Raw genomic sequence first — 14491 nt, 5'->3', positions numbered from 1 at the left:
TAACCCTGGTTTAAAAGTCACACAGTTAAATGTTGCATATGTATTTGTACAAAGACTATGATAATGGAGACTGTGGGCTTTGTTCAATCTCTACCAACAAACACTAGTTTCTTTATTCATAAAGGTCGTCTCTCCCTATTTAGAACCAAATAATTGTCAGTAAAAAAAAAAAAAACTAAATAAATAACCATATCTTAACTGCAGAGGAGGCAGATCATAAAACACTAGTTATGAAATGTACCAACAAACAAACAGTGCTGTCATCAGGACTAAGAAGTGATGACGTCACCCTTTCATTTTTCTGTTATTTCTCCAACATGTCTCCCTTTAAAACACCAAATGCCTCTTTGCAAACTGCAGCAGGCCCCTTTTCCTGTTTTATGTCGTCTGGCCTGTTGTGTTTTAGCTCGCCGGTTCAGTGGACTGACTGAGTCACTGTAAGAAAGGGGAAGAAACACAAAACAGCGTGATCATGGTGACAGTTATCGAATTTGCGCGTCATTGATTCCACATTATTTGTGTTTCTGGTCAGGGCTGAGTGCAGTTTGACACATCTCATGCTGAAACCAGGCCTTTATGCAGAATTCATACCACCTGGCTGTCAGCTGAACCAAAACATTTGCTGCTCTTCAGTGATTTTCCAACACTGATGATGTTGTGGACTTTGGAAAACCCCGAGTGTCACAGAGGTCGACTGACGCTTCCACTGCAGATTCTTACTGACTCCCATTACTGTAAACAGTGTGTGAGTGTGTGTGTGTCTGTGTGTGTGTGTGTGTGTGTGAATGAATGGTGGGTTTATGATGACTGTACAGTTCCTATGGGATCATCATTCATTTCATTTGAAATTTTATTTCAGATTTGCTTTCGTTTTACAACCTCAGTTCCATAAAGGGCATTGTGTAAAACATGAATAAAAAACAGAATACTATGATTTGCAAAAACTTTTCTCCTTATGTTCAATTGAATGCAGTACAAAGACAACATATTTAATGTTCAAACTTTATTGTTTTTCATTATTATACAAAGACTTGGAGGCTACAGAGACTGCAGTCCAGGCCTGTTTCCCACTGAAAATGTGTGGAGCATTATGAAGCACAAAGTATGACAACAGAGACCCCGGAGTGTTGAGCACCTTAAGTCATATAAAAGCAAGATTTCACTTTTAAAACTTCAACAGTTAGTGTCCTTAGCTCCAATAACACAATACAACAATAAAGCTAATCAGTTTGAACATTAAATATCTTGTCTTTGTACTGTATTCAGTTGAATATGGATTGTTCTTTTTCTTTTCACAAATACTAAGCTTGGTTACAATTTATCAACGAATCCCTGTGGAGCACAGCAGTTAACAAAACTGCTATTAAGTAATACCAAAAAGCATCTCATGCTTACTGTTTTTTATATAATTTCCAGTTACATCACACTGTTTTTGCATGCAAAGATGCTTCAGCTGCGACCCCACAAATAATCCTCTGAACTGCACAAATTACAAGTAAGACGGTCAAAAACAAGGATTAAAAAATGAAATAAACATTCCAACCATAAACAACACAGACATACAATTACACACATGTTGTCCAATGCGTCCAATTAGACTTGATGTCATGTAATTTCCTCATCTGACGAGGACGCACAAACAGTGTCATTACCAGGCAGAGACGCACACAGCAGTTCGGTGGTTGGTTTGTGCACGTAAACTGAGATCTGTGGTTTTTGTGTTTTTATTGAGAGGAACATTAGTGATGTGACAACATCATGCTGTTTTTGGCAAATGGAATTACACAAAACTACACTCCGACACACTTTTGGCTCTGCAACTTTGTTTACTTGTCTGTACATCACACCCAATTTGTTAGACGCTGCTTGGCAGACTTTTGCTGAAATTGCAGGATTAAAACTGGCTACTAAACCCAGTGATTGCTCTGAAGTTTAGCAACCACAATTGAACACTGCAGGTATGTCAAGTTTTATTATAACTCTTACTCCTTACTCTTACTCCTCCAGTTGTTATTGTAAGAAACGTTTTTCTGAAGAAATTCTTCTTCTTCTTCATGAGGTTAACGTTTGACTCTGAGTGGCGCCCTCTAGTGGATTTATTACTTAACATCCAGGTCAACGTATGGAAGCACATGGGCAGTGACATAACTAGTTTTGTATATAAGGGGGGCATGAATGAGCCTTAAAGGGACAGTTCACCCAAAAATGAAAATTCAGTCATTTTCTCCCAAACAATTTAAGTGAATGGTGACCAGTTTTCAAATGTAAAAAAAATAGCCAAATAAAATGAAAATGCCTCCATGCTCCTCGTCTGGTGTAATCCAATTCTCCTCAAGCTCCAGCATGCCAATCACTTGTGCGCGCACACCGTCACACCACACACACCCAGTTCAGAGATGGTGTGTACACATGCAAACGTGGCTCCAGGCTAAAAACATAGTGTAAATTATGTCTTTCAGGTCAACTTGGCATGTCAGGGCTTTAAGAGACTTGTGTTACACCAGACAAGCAGTATGTAGGCATGTTATGGGGTTTTTTGGTTATTTAAAACTGGTCACCATTCACTTGTTTGTTTGGGAGATTCTGCAACACTGTTTTCCTGTAAAACTCCAGCAGTGTTTTGTGAAATAAAAGAACTGAACCCAACCTTCAATTGGCACGAGGGTGAGTAGATAACGATGAATTTTGGGTTTGGGTGAACTATCTCTTTAACATCTATGTCAATGTAAAGGATGCATGGAAGTATGTGGGCCATGATGGTTGCATTATTTGAAATGGACTCATCTATTTTTATACCTAAAGGTGGCATAAATGATCCTTAAGAGTGATACACAAAATGTTAGTGCCTGGCTAACTAGCTTACCACCTTAATAGTAACCTTGCATAGCATTACTTCTTAAGCCAAGCAGCATATAATTAGCTAACAAGGTAGGAATTATATGGGGCTACAAGTTAGACAAAGCTCCATCCAGGACTGACTCATTCATTATGTGGGAACCAAGATGATACTAGATGTGTTTACACACCAGCTAATCCCTTATTGTGTATGTAGACATCAAATGCAGAGGTTTTCATTCTCATTTTAAAACAAGTCAGCTGGAGCCATTCTGTTAAAGGACCAGTGTGTAAAATTTACAGGGATTTAGTGGCAGAATATGGGAAAAATGGAATATAAGGGTGTTGTTGAATGAATTATGATACGAGGTCCAATACCAGTACCCTTAAAGTGATACAGATACTAACAGAGGACTTTATTCCATACCATTTTCGAAGCCCCTAGCTAAACTACATAAATAGGCATTTTTTTTTCTAGATCTTGAGGGTTTTGGAAATTCTACAACGTTTTCTGTGAAACTCCAGCAGTGTTTTACGGATTAAAGAACTAAACTACCAAAATGACTGAATGCAGATATTGCCTAACTGGGTAAGTTTAGATTTGACTTGGTACTGGGTTATTTCAATCAATATCACACCGATACCAAGGCCTTTTTCATAAGTATGTCTTCATTGGTATAATCACCTGAAAATATAATTAGTTACCTTAGAATGAGCCCTAGAGGGTGCGGGTCCTCTGCCATGGAGGCCGGCATGTTGCACCACCATGTTGCACACACCAAACACTGGCTCTAGATATGACCTTTCATGTTTTCCACCAGTTTCGCGGTTTTTTAACTCACAGATTTCAGTAAATTAGCTCGCTGGCTTCATCTGATTAAATCTACTAGCAACAACTGTTACAATCCACAGGAGGAACCCAAATGCAACCACAGACTCAAAAACTGAGTGAAAAAAAGGGATTTATTAAAGGTGCGTGAGGCAGCAAGGGGGGGGGGGGGGTCCGGGGGTTGGAGGCTGAGGGGGGCTGGTGGATGGCAAGGGGGCTGACAGAGTTGGAAGGGTTAGTCCAGCAGAAAACTTGGCAGGCAGGCAGTGAGTGATCCTGAAGCAGCAGAGAAACAGGGTAAGTATACACGAAAACTATTAGCAAACACAAGGTGAATCTCAATTCAGGAGATAGGCCTGGAGTGTTACTACCATTACAGAGACACAACGATCTGGCGAGGACTGGAGAGGAGAGCCGGTGTTAAGTATTGCAGGGTTGATTGCTGGGTGGAAGACAGGTGAGCAGCAGGGAGCAGGTGAGACGAATGAATGCCATCAGGGAACCAGGAGGGTGAGGGAGTTGCCACGCCCGCAGCACAGACACAGACAGGGGGAGGGGGGAAAACAGGACAAGGAAAAACAAACCTGTGACATGGCCTGGGCCGTGACAACAAGCACCATTTTAGACATGAAAATAGGTGACTGTCAGCTTTCGTTTAGTTCATTGTGAAATCTGAGACCCGTTGTTACGAAACTTACGAAGAATTTCAAGTGATTGTTATCATTTTGAGCTGCACATGCTGGGCAAGAACGGAAAGCTTGACAATAAGCCTAACTAAGGATGGAGGAGCTTAGCAAGGGTCAAATCTTAGAAAATCTAAACAAAAGGATATGTGATCGCTCTTCAAAGAAAAAAAGTTAAATAACTAAATGATTACAACCCACACAGTGTTGTTATCATGTTGCTCTGTGGGCGTCAATGGAGCAGCAACAGGTCAAAAAGGGTTAAAAGAAAAGTGAAGCAGCCACAGTGCCAGCTCTGCTTCGCTCAGCACTGAAAGGAATTACAGTTCTGTGATGCAAACGTGGCACCAGGAGCTGCCCCCCTCCACACACACACACACACACACATATAAACACGCACACACACACACACACACATCCCCCTCCTCTCTGCTTCCTCCCTCCTTCTTCCTGCCAAAGCCAACACGACCACTCAGGCCCCTGGGGCAACTTGTGTGGCACAGAATCCCCTCCCCACCTCCACCTACACTTCTTCTTCTTCTCCTCCCCTCGGTAAAGCAGAGTCTTACGTATTCAGCTCCGTCCTTATCTCCAGTGGAGCTCATGTCTCGACCTTTGACATCTTTATTTTGCCGTAACAGTTCTCCTCTCTAAACAGCACCAAACAAGGAAAACAACACTGTTCTCTCACGCTATCTGTGCTGCCACATGAGTAGTGACTGGACTCTTCAGTGAACAAACATTTAAAGTCATCCAGGTTAAGTTTAGTTTGACCCGGACCGTCTCCAGTAAGCACTGTTGTACCTTCAAACTTTCATTACTGTGCAACCCCCTGACCAGGAAGTGGGAAGAACAAGAAAGATAAACAGAGATCACAGCTTGTTCCAAGACTCCCACACACACACACAAACGCACACACAGACACACACATATGGAGCTCATTCGCAGGGATCAAGAGAAATAAGAATGAGCCGCTTTAAAGGGGGGTTTTAGAAATAAGCAGTACATGGAGATAAAATAAAGCTGAGGTACATCCAAACCAAGAAAAATAATGTCACATTGTTCTGTGAAAAGCTGATTCTTGACAGTGTTTCATGTGTATCGATGCCTGATTTAGACTTGATTTAGCTCTATTCACACAGAGGTTGTCAAAAAAAAGTATTGATACTTCAATACGTTTCAATACCACATGATTAATCACAATATAACAAGAGGCATCAGTGTTGTCTTTTTTATACTAGTATAGTATTGAAGTTTAAAATTCTAGTATTGTGAAATCCCTAATTCATACCACATTAGTGACACAACTGGGAGAGTATCATGGTTTGGTTCCTGAACTCAAGATGGAGAGAGCCCAGTTTTACCTGAGTGGTAAAACCTTTAAAGTATCAGTTGGGGATGTTTCTTCTAGCCTGGCAAGTATTACCTGTGGTGTTCCCCAAGGGTCTGTTCTTGTCCCTTTACTGTTTTCTATCTACATGTTGCTACTGGGTCAAGTTTCCTAAAATTCCAGTATTTCTTTCCACACTCAAATCTACTTCTCAATAAATCCATCAGACTTCAGTCACTCACAACCTGTCTCAGTGCCTTAAAGTCCTGGATGTCCAATAACTTTCTTCTGTTGCTCTGTGCTCCAATAAAATTTGAGCAAACTTCATACCTTGGCCACCTTTCTCTTAAATTAACTAACATTGTGTTAGCAAAATGCTAGTTCTGTAGCTAGTTAGTTAGCAAGCATTTTGTTGTCAAGTTTGTTTAATTGTTATTGAAGCACAAAGTGAAAAGGGGCGGGACTTATGTAAGGTCAACTGTAATAGTTTAGGGCCTGTATGAAAATTATTTGGGTGGAAATGGATAAAAAAAAAAGCGAGGCCTGCAGCTCCAGTTTGAACAGATTGGTTCACCATTAATTATAATAATGAATAATAATTAATGACTATAAATACATAAAGAATCTAGATGGTGGACTAATATTTTAATATGACAATAATTTACACAAAGTGACTAACCTGCTCAATAAGTGGAATTAGCATTTGCCAATATTATGATTAACATTCCGATACCGATACTGTTGAGAGCCCCATCCCTGATTTCAATAATAAAATTGTTTGTTTTGTTTATTATAATAAATGGCAATAGCTAAATTTATTTATGACTTTTTTTTTTTTACCTCAATATAATATCTAAATGTAAACTCAATGTGCACTGACACTGAAAAACAAAATAATCAAATATAGGCATAAACATGAGAAACATAAATATAAGAACAGCAGCATAAATATAAGACCTGAAGGCTGGAATAAAATCTAGGTCGAGAGAAAAGTTAAAACACTCTCCCTCATTTCCCCCCTTCAGCAAAATATAAATAAATAGATATGAAACCTTCCCCTTTTTCGGTCCCCCACTCCCTCCCTAATAATTTTCACATAGTCCCTAAAGAGTTGTCAAACCTCTCTAGATGTAATACACACACCCCAAGAAGACCAACCATATCCAGGTTTTTTATGGTTTTGGAAACAACTGTAGACGCCTCGGAGTATAAAGACACTGGAGACACGACCAGAGACGGGAGGGCATGACGTGACCGAACTCAGGGACTGGATACAAGTCTCACATTTACATGGTGGGCACATTAGCCAGCAGAGCAGCCAGGACACCCACAGTCTACACTATTCTGCTTCACTTGGTTGGTTCTCATCCTGCAAATGTGCTCATGTGCAAACTTTCTTTTCCAAATGTTCAAGGTATATTACAGACCTGGCTTGTATTAATGCCCACGTCCGATTATCATGCTCATTTAATTCTCATAGAAAGTAAATGGAGGAGAACTCTTTGCCTCATGAAATTTCATCTGGCATTTAACTGCTGTAATCCAGTGTGGATGTAATGAAGAGTCCAGAGTTTCTATGATTGTTTCAACCATGTTTAAACAACTGTATTCTGGTTGCAACCTTCTGTTGTATAGCAGAGAAGAAATGTAATTATTTAGGTGCTGCCGAAACAAGGGTTATGGGAACAAAGTACTGTTTAGTGGGAAGCATCACAGTGTCTCATCTGCTTTCAGTCATACTAATTTTGGTATGGAGATTTCACAATAAGAGGACAGAGACAAAGATAGATGGATTTGAGTGACACAATTGATATTTATATTCTGACAAAAAACAGCCACAGACTGAGGAAAAAAGTGTAGGTGTGGTATGAGTGCATGGAAAATACGGTGAGGCATACACAGGGCAGATGATGTCAAACCACACCAAAGAGTGCACACTGAGAAAATAACGCTGAATCACACAGCGTGCAAGATGTTATATAATGCTGTGTTTCCACTGCACAGTGCGGCTCGAGTGGACGTTTTCCGCTGCAGATAGTATCCCCTCGGCGTAGGCATGGTCATCACAGCGACGCCACATGAAACTGCCCGACATCATCATCAACTCGATAACCTCGTTCATTTTTCCAGAGGTTTGGAAACAACTCACTGCAGCTTTACTTTGATCTTGAGAAGCTACAGTTTTTATTCACTGACAAACAGTAACACACACTGTACAGTTACTGCCACACTGACAACTTCACTGCTAACCTTTTCCTCTGCTTAGCGAGCTTTTCACTGTCACTCTCTGCTGCTCACTTTCTCTCACTCACTACTGCCTTATTTCAGTTAATATAATATAATATACTACATGTATAAAATTAATGTCTAAAATATTCATTATGTTGTATTGCTGTGTTCCAAGTTGCAAATCATATAAACGCAGAGAATCTGACAAACAGTTTTCATTTCCCCGTTTCCCAATTGATCGGCCCATATTTCAAGTAAAAACAACATATTTGATAACACATTAGCTAACATGAGACAGCATCTAATGTTAGCATTCAACCACTTCCTAGCTAACATTACTGTTTGATAGGGTTACACGATACAAATGGAAAAGAGTACATTAATTCAGAAATATCAATGCACATTTTGGACACCTTTATTTAACACTTAGCCTGGAAGTAAAACTCACTGGATGTAATCAAACTTTACAACCTCAGAAATGTTCTCATCAGTTCAGTAATGTTATGACTTTGTGTTCACTGGAACGCAAATTTCTGTGTTGTGTCCATACAGGTTACATACAACACAAAAATGTTTAGTTTGATAATGAAAAATGTAAATTCAGACTCTTACTGTATAGCTGCTTAGCTTATAAACTTTGACCAGAGACGGCAAGACACTTGACATCACATTGCAAGCTTGATAACATCCAGTGCGTTTTACTTCTGGGCTTAAATAAATGTGTCCAAGATGTGTGTTGATATTTCAGAATTATTTTACACTTATAGAATAAGCTAACATATGTTGTTATAATTTCAGATCACGTACATACATAGTCAATTTGATTTCTTTAGTAGTTTGAACTACTTTTCTAAGTAGCTTTAGTTAGCCAACTGGTTCTTCTTGTTCTTCTTCTTGTTATTTGATTGCTTGCAAAGCTATGCTTTCAAAATAGCTTACTCCAACACAGCTGATGAACACATATTTTGACTGTTTAATCCATAGAAAAACCAAATTGTGAACATGATTCACATTTGGTTTTATGAGCCAGACTATTTCTTGTCTGGGTACAATGACTTCCTGGAGTCCAGTCATTACTGTGAGGTTTCCAGGCAACCAGCAGACACTTCACTGGAAAGACTCATTGATGCTTAGAAAAAAATCAAATTGTCTGCAAGAAACTGCAAGAAGAAACTGCAAGAAACTGATAATAATTATCATTGTGTGCGCGTTACTGTAGAACGAGCCCTTTATATATACAGCGAGTGTTGTTCCTCTTCCATGGAGGCTGCCATGTTGCGCCGCCATGTTTCTACAGTTGCCCAGAACAGTCAAACCAAATACTGGCTCTAGATACAGCTTTGCACAGTTTGAGTTTTGTGGTCATCTTGGAAGGACAGAGTGAGACAAGGTGTTTGCAGTCTGCAAGCTCACAGAAGATGTCACTAAATCCTGCACACTGTTCCTTTAAATTTTTTGATTGAGTAATGCAGTCTGTACACAACATGGTGTCAGTCATGCCCCTTAACCTGAATGTCAGTTTGCTGTGTCTGCATCATGTCAAAAGAGGAACCAGGGTTAATTCTGTGTAAAACACAAGAAATGTGCTGGCTCAGGATCCACAAAAAAAAACCCCAGAACAAACGCAGCAAGAGGCCTCGGTTAGGCATAAAATTTTACTGTAACTCAGAGAGTGACCCAAATCCTTAACCTCACTAAAACTCCATTTTACTGATATGACTAAGCCTTTTCGTAAAGCTATCACAATACTACATGGCTGACAAACACCTTCTTCATGAGCATGAATTTTCCCTCAGAGCTGCAGATGCCATCGCCGACCACAGAAAGAAAATAAACAGCTGTGCAACCTGATAGGACAAAATCTAGTGACATAAATCGCCATTTTTCCACTATCCTGCCATGTCATGCGGTTTGGAACGAGCATTATGTAGGCCAGCCGTAATTATGCTATATTGAGAGTGTGTGTATATATGTGTGTTCATGTGTTTCAATCAAGAATGTAACTGCCCCTCTTCTGTCACAACCAACTGATTTATGTGAAGAAGAAAAGAACCACAGTCATCGCTGTCTGGTTCACTGACAGGGAGGCCAGGATGAGTTGAGTAACCCTTTATCCATGTCATTACACCACAATAATAAAGCTTATTTATATGGCACTTTTATAAAGCAGAATTACAAAGTGCCTCATTATGATAATATATGAGCGCAGCACAAAATATACAAGAACAGAAAACATAAACAGATAAATCAAAGTTTTGTGCTTAGATTTTTGTTCAATTTGTTTGATGATTCAGAAAAAGACAAAAAATGGCAGAGATACAGACACTCTTCACACAAGCAGACGTACAGATACTTGTGTAAAAAAAAGATTGGTAAAAATAGAAGAACTGACTCAACTTCTTCTTTCAACTTAAAGTGCAAAAGTACAGACTCTTGCATTTCTACCAGTTATTTCTGTGCAAAGTTTCTGAATCTCCCTCTTTTGTCTGTTTCATCTCGTTAAGTCTTTAACGTCATTTTCGTCTTGTTACATTTTTTACATTGTTTGCATTGTCTTTTATGTTGTTTTATCTTGTTTCATCATTTCGGTTGTTTACATCTTGTTCATGTTGTTTATGTCTTTTATGATGTTTGTATCGTGTGGCTTTTACATTGTTTTTGTTTTGTTACATCTTTTACTTCGTTTGTTTCTTGTTTCTTCTTTTACGTTGTTTCATCTTTACATTGTTTTCATCTTGTTAGGCCCTATGTTTTTAAAGTCGTTTTCGTCTCGTTTCGTCTTGCTCCGTCTTTTACATAGTTTTTGTCTTGTTACATCTTTCATATCATATGTGTCATTGTCCAATTCATTTAGGTTGAAATCAGTCTTGATGTTTTGAAGGAAGCAAAATACAACATAATCAAGAATTCTCCTAAAATGCATTAGAACTAAAGTAACAAGCTTGTTTTTTGTGTAAAAATATAGGGAGTAAAAGTAAAAAGTTGCCAGAAAAATAAATACTCATGTAAAGTACAGATACCTGAAAACTCTACTTAAGTACAGTAACAAAGTATTTGTACTTCACACCTCTGAAAGAGAAGGCACAACAGAGTGAAAAAACAAGCTTTGGGTGCAACTCTGGTTTAATATTTGTTAAACTTATTCTATTATTTAATGGTAATGAGGCTGAAAGCAGACATCAATTTGAAATAAACAATGTGGCAAATTCAAATTGTCATGAGCTGCCATACATCTTTGAATGTACAACTATGTTGTCAGAAAATCAAACCCCAGACAACAAAATCTAAAGTAATAATTTTGGTTTGGTGAAAAAGATGTTGGAAACTGTTTGGAAGCAGACTCAAGGCTCAGTGCCTCCCGAGCACACAAATGCACCATACTGGAATTCTTTCCATAGTTGCATCTGCTTTATCGTTCAATAATAATGTAACATGTTAAAAAAAAAAAAGAAAAGAAAACCAGACGGGATGTTAAATGTGATGGATTGCTTTTCTCGAGCACGTTTCTGTTCTCTGAATGTTTTTATTTTAGACCACACTGAAATGAGAGGCTTCCTGTAAATTATGAAAAGGGATTTAAATATATAAAAGCTACTGTTGTTGAGAAAATGATAGGTAGCAATGTTTCAATACACTAAAGGGTTTTGTTGCTACCATCTTACTTGGTGTCGTATGACTACTAGCTTATGGTGGCTAATGTTAACTGATATTAGCAAAATATTACTTAAAGAGACATTGCTGTGTTGGGAAATTCAAAATTAAAGTTTTTATTAAAGAAATAAGTTTCTGAAAATTCATACCTCACCAGAGGACACCTCTTCATTTCACAGGATTGTCTTGGGTCACACCAACATCATGATAGATGCTGCCTTCAAATGGTGCTCTTAAAATGTAGCATAGCTGGTTACGACATGGGAAGTTGTACGCTTGACGTTCAAGTGATTAAGTCATGAGAAACCTTTGTGGTTGGCAATGGCAACATATACGCCAAAACTGTTGGCATCTAGAAGCCACCAAAGCTAACAATTTAGCAAGCTAGCGAGTAGGTAACATGGGCCTAATGCAGGAAACGTAAAGATTTAGACATAAATTTACAAAGAAAAACTTTATACAGCTAGAAAATATATTAAATATAGTACCATCCATCGAAAAATGAACTTTTATAGCCTGAAATTTCTGAAAACATTCACAAACAACTTGTGAGCTTGAAGCTTTCAGAAAAATTTCCACTTCAGAGGTCGTGAAAACCACAAGAGGCATGCGTTCATTCTTCTCTTTAACACGGTAAAAACGACCCCATTTGAAGGAAAGAGCAAGTGACTGACATCTCAATCCCACAGCAGTATCATACTAAAGTGTGCTAACATTAGCTAATGTTAGCTACCATAGGCAACTGGTCATACAAGACCAAACAAAAGCTGTAGCTGCATAGTTCTTGAGTGTATTGAATTTTGTAAGAGTGTGTTGTTCATATAAAACAAAGATTGCGTTATTTGTTATTAACAAAGAGTCTCACCTTAGTTTATTAGTTTAAGAACTTTTCTGTTTTATCAGCCAGTCTGACTCAAACCTGCATCCTTACAGTCAGGTTTATTCTCCTGAATTCCAGGAAACAACCGCATCATTTCCCCCTGCATTGTGGGAAAATCGGCCTTTGATAGAGCTCATATCAGTGACTAATACCCTGAAGAACATCAGGAGATTCTCCTAAGCTACAGTCTGGTACAGCAAAAGCCCAGAGACAGTCTGCTGATTAGAAAGGAGCTGTCTCTGAGCCTCCTGATTGGCCGCAGGGGAGGGATTGGAAATGAGGAGATGGTTACTGTGGCTCTGGGGGATTTAGTCAGTGTGTTTCACCTGCATGGGGAGGAAGCGTGTCTACGTCTGGCTGGCACGCTTTGCGTCTGGGATGTTCATGGCCAATGTAGGTCTCAGACATGGACCTGGTGACTTGGCTCTGGCAGTTGATGAGGCTGTCTGGTCAGTGTGTTGATCCTGGATACAGAGTGCAGTTAATTGGGTTTCTGTCTGCTTGTTAATGAACATGCGTACCCATGTGCAGCTGTCCATGTATGCTTACGTGTCTGTGTGTACCTGAAAGGTACATTCAGCACCAGCTCCATCTGCTGCTGTCCAACTTTAGCCATGCAGGGCACTGGATGTGTCACAGCTTGCACTCCTTTAAAAAAATGCTAAAGATGAAGCTGTTAGCAAGATGTTTTAGTTGTGTTCCACAACATGTTTGAAGGCCATGGTCCATAAAAATGTGTCCTTTTGAGAACTGGATTAGGCTGCACCAGCTATATAGGCCCAGTGTTCAAGATAACATGATAAAGTGTCTACGAGGTTGCTCTTCCAGTGAAGAAAATGTGAATGCCCTCTGAAGTGCCCTTACAGTGGACAAAGCATGATAAAATGCTATTTCAGTGGAGAAAATGTAGTGAATTGTCATCTAGGGTGCCCTTCCAGCAGATAAAAAATGACAACATGCTCTTTCCAGGGTGCCCTTCCAGCAGATAAAAAATGACAACATGCTCCTTCCAGGGTGCCCTTACAGTGGAGAAAACATGAAGTGACCTCTAGAGTGCCCTTACAGTGGACAAAATGTGATAAAGTGCCCTCAAGAGTGGCCCAGTGACAATATGATAGCCTTCTAGGGTGCTGTTTCAGTGGAGAAAATGTGGTGAAGTGCCCTCTAGAGTGCCCTTCCAGTGGAAAAAAATGACAAAGCGTCTCCTTCAGGGTGCACTTCCAATGGAGAAAACATGAAGTGCCCTCCAGAGTGCCCTTCCAGTGGATAAAATGTAGACCTAGTGTGTATGACAACACAAAAAAGTACCCTCTAGAGTGCCCTTACAATGGAGAAAACATGACAAAGTGCCCTCTAGAATGCCCTTCCACTGGACAAAACGTGGCAAGTACATCAAGACTTTCTTCGCACTGGTGCCCCAACATATACAGCCCTTTTTATTTTTTCTCCCCTGACCCTCAGAATCCACCACTGATACTCTCAGTGGCATGCTATCTATGTGCCATATTGAACCCCTTAAGTGTTACAAACCCTGACAGTATGATCGAAAACGAATCTTTCCAGCTTGTTCCTCGCCAAGCTGTTGTCAACATGGCAGGTTGGCTCATATTAACCCTGAGACCTTTTTTAACCTGTTTAACACCCCCTCCCCCCCCCCCCCCCCCCCCAACACACACACATCTTCCCGCCATGCTAAGCCTTGGAAACCTGCCTCGTCTCGATAACACCTTCCATTGGCTCTGCTCCCACTGGGCACTGTGACGTGGTCTGTCAGGCCATGGGGTGACAGGGTGCACAGTTGTAGTTTACGGTAGCAGGTATTTAATGACTCGCACTCACACCACAGTATTAGGTGAGGTTTAGGTGAGTTAGTTAGGTAAGTGGATGAAAGTCTGGTGAGAGCAGGAGTCCAGGGATTAGCTTTAAAGCCGCCATAACTAGCCGTATGGCCACACGTATGCCTGCAAACACACACACCCATCCCTGTGCTGAGAGGATTTTACTCCTTCATCTATTCTGGTTCGAGTCCTCTGTTATTCTGCTTTGCATAACAA

The sequence above is a fragment of the Lutjanus erythropterus genome, chromosome 17 (genome assembly GCF_056507025.1).
Source record: "Lutjanus erythropterus isolate fLutEry1 chromosome 17, fLutEry1.hap2, whole genome shotgun sequence".
NCBI lineage: Eukaryota > Metazoa > Chordata > Actinopteri > Lutjaniformes > Lutjanidae > Lutjanus > Lutjanus erythropterus.
Note: the sequence above shows the minus strand (reverse complement) of the source record.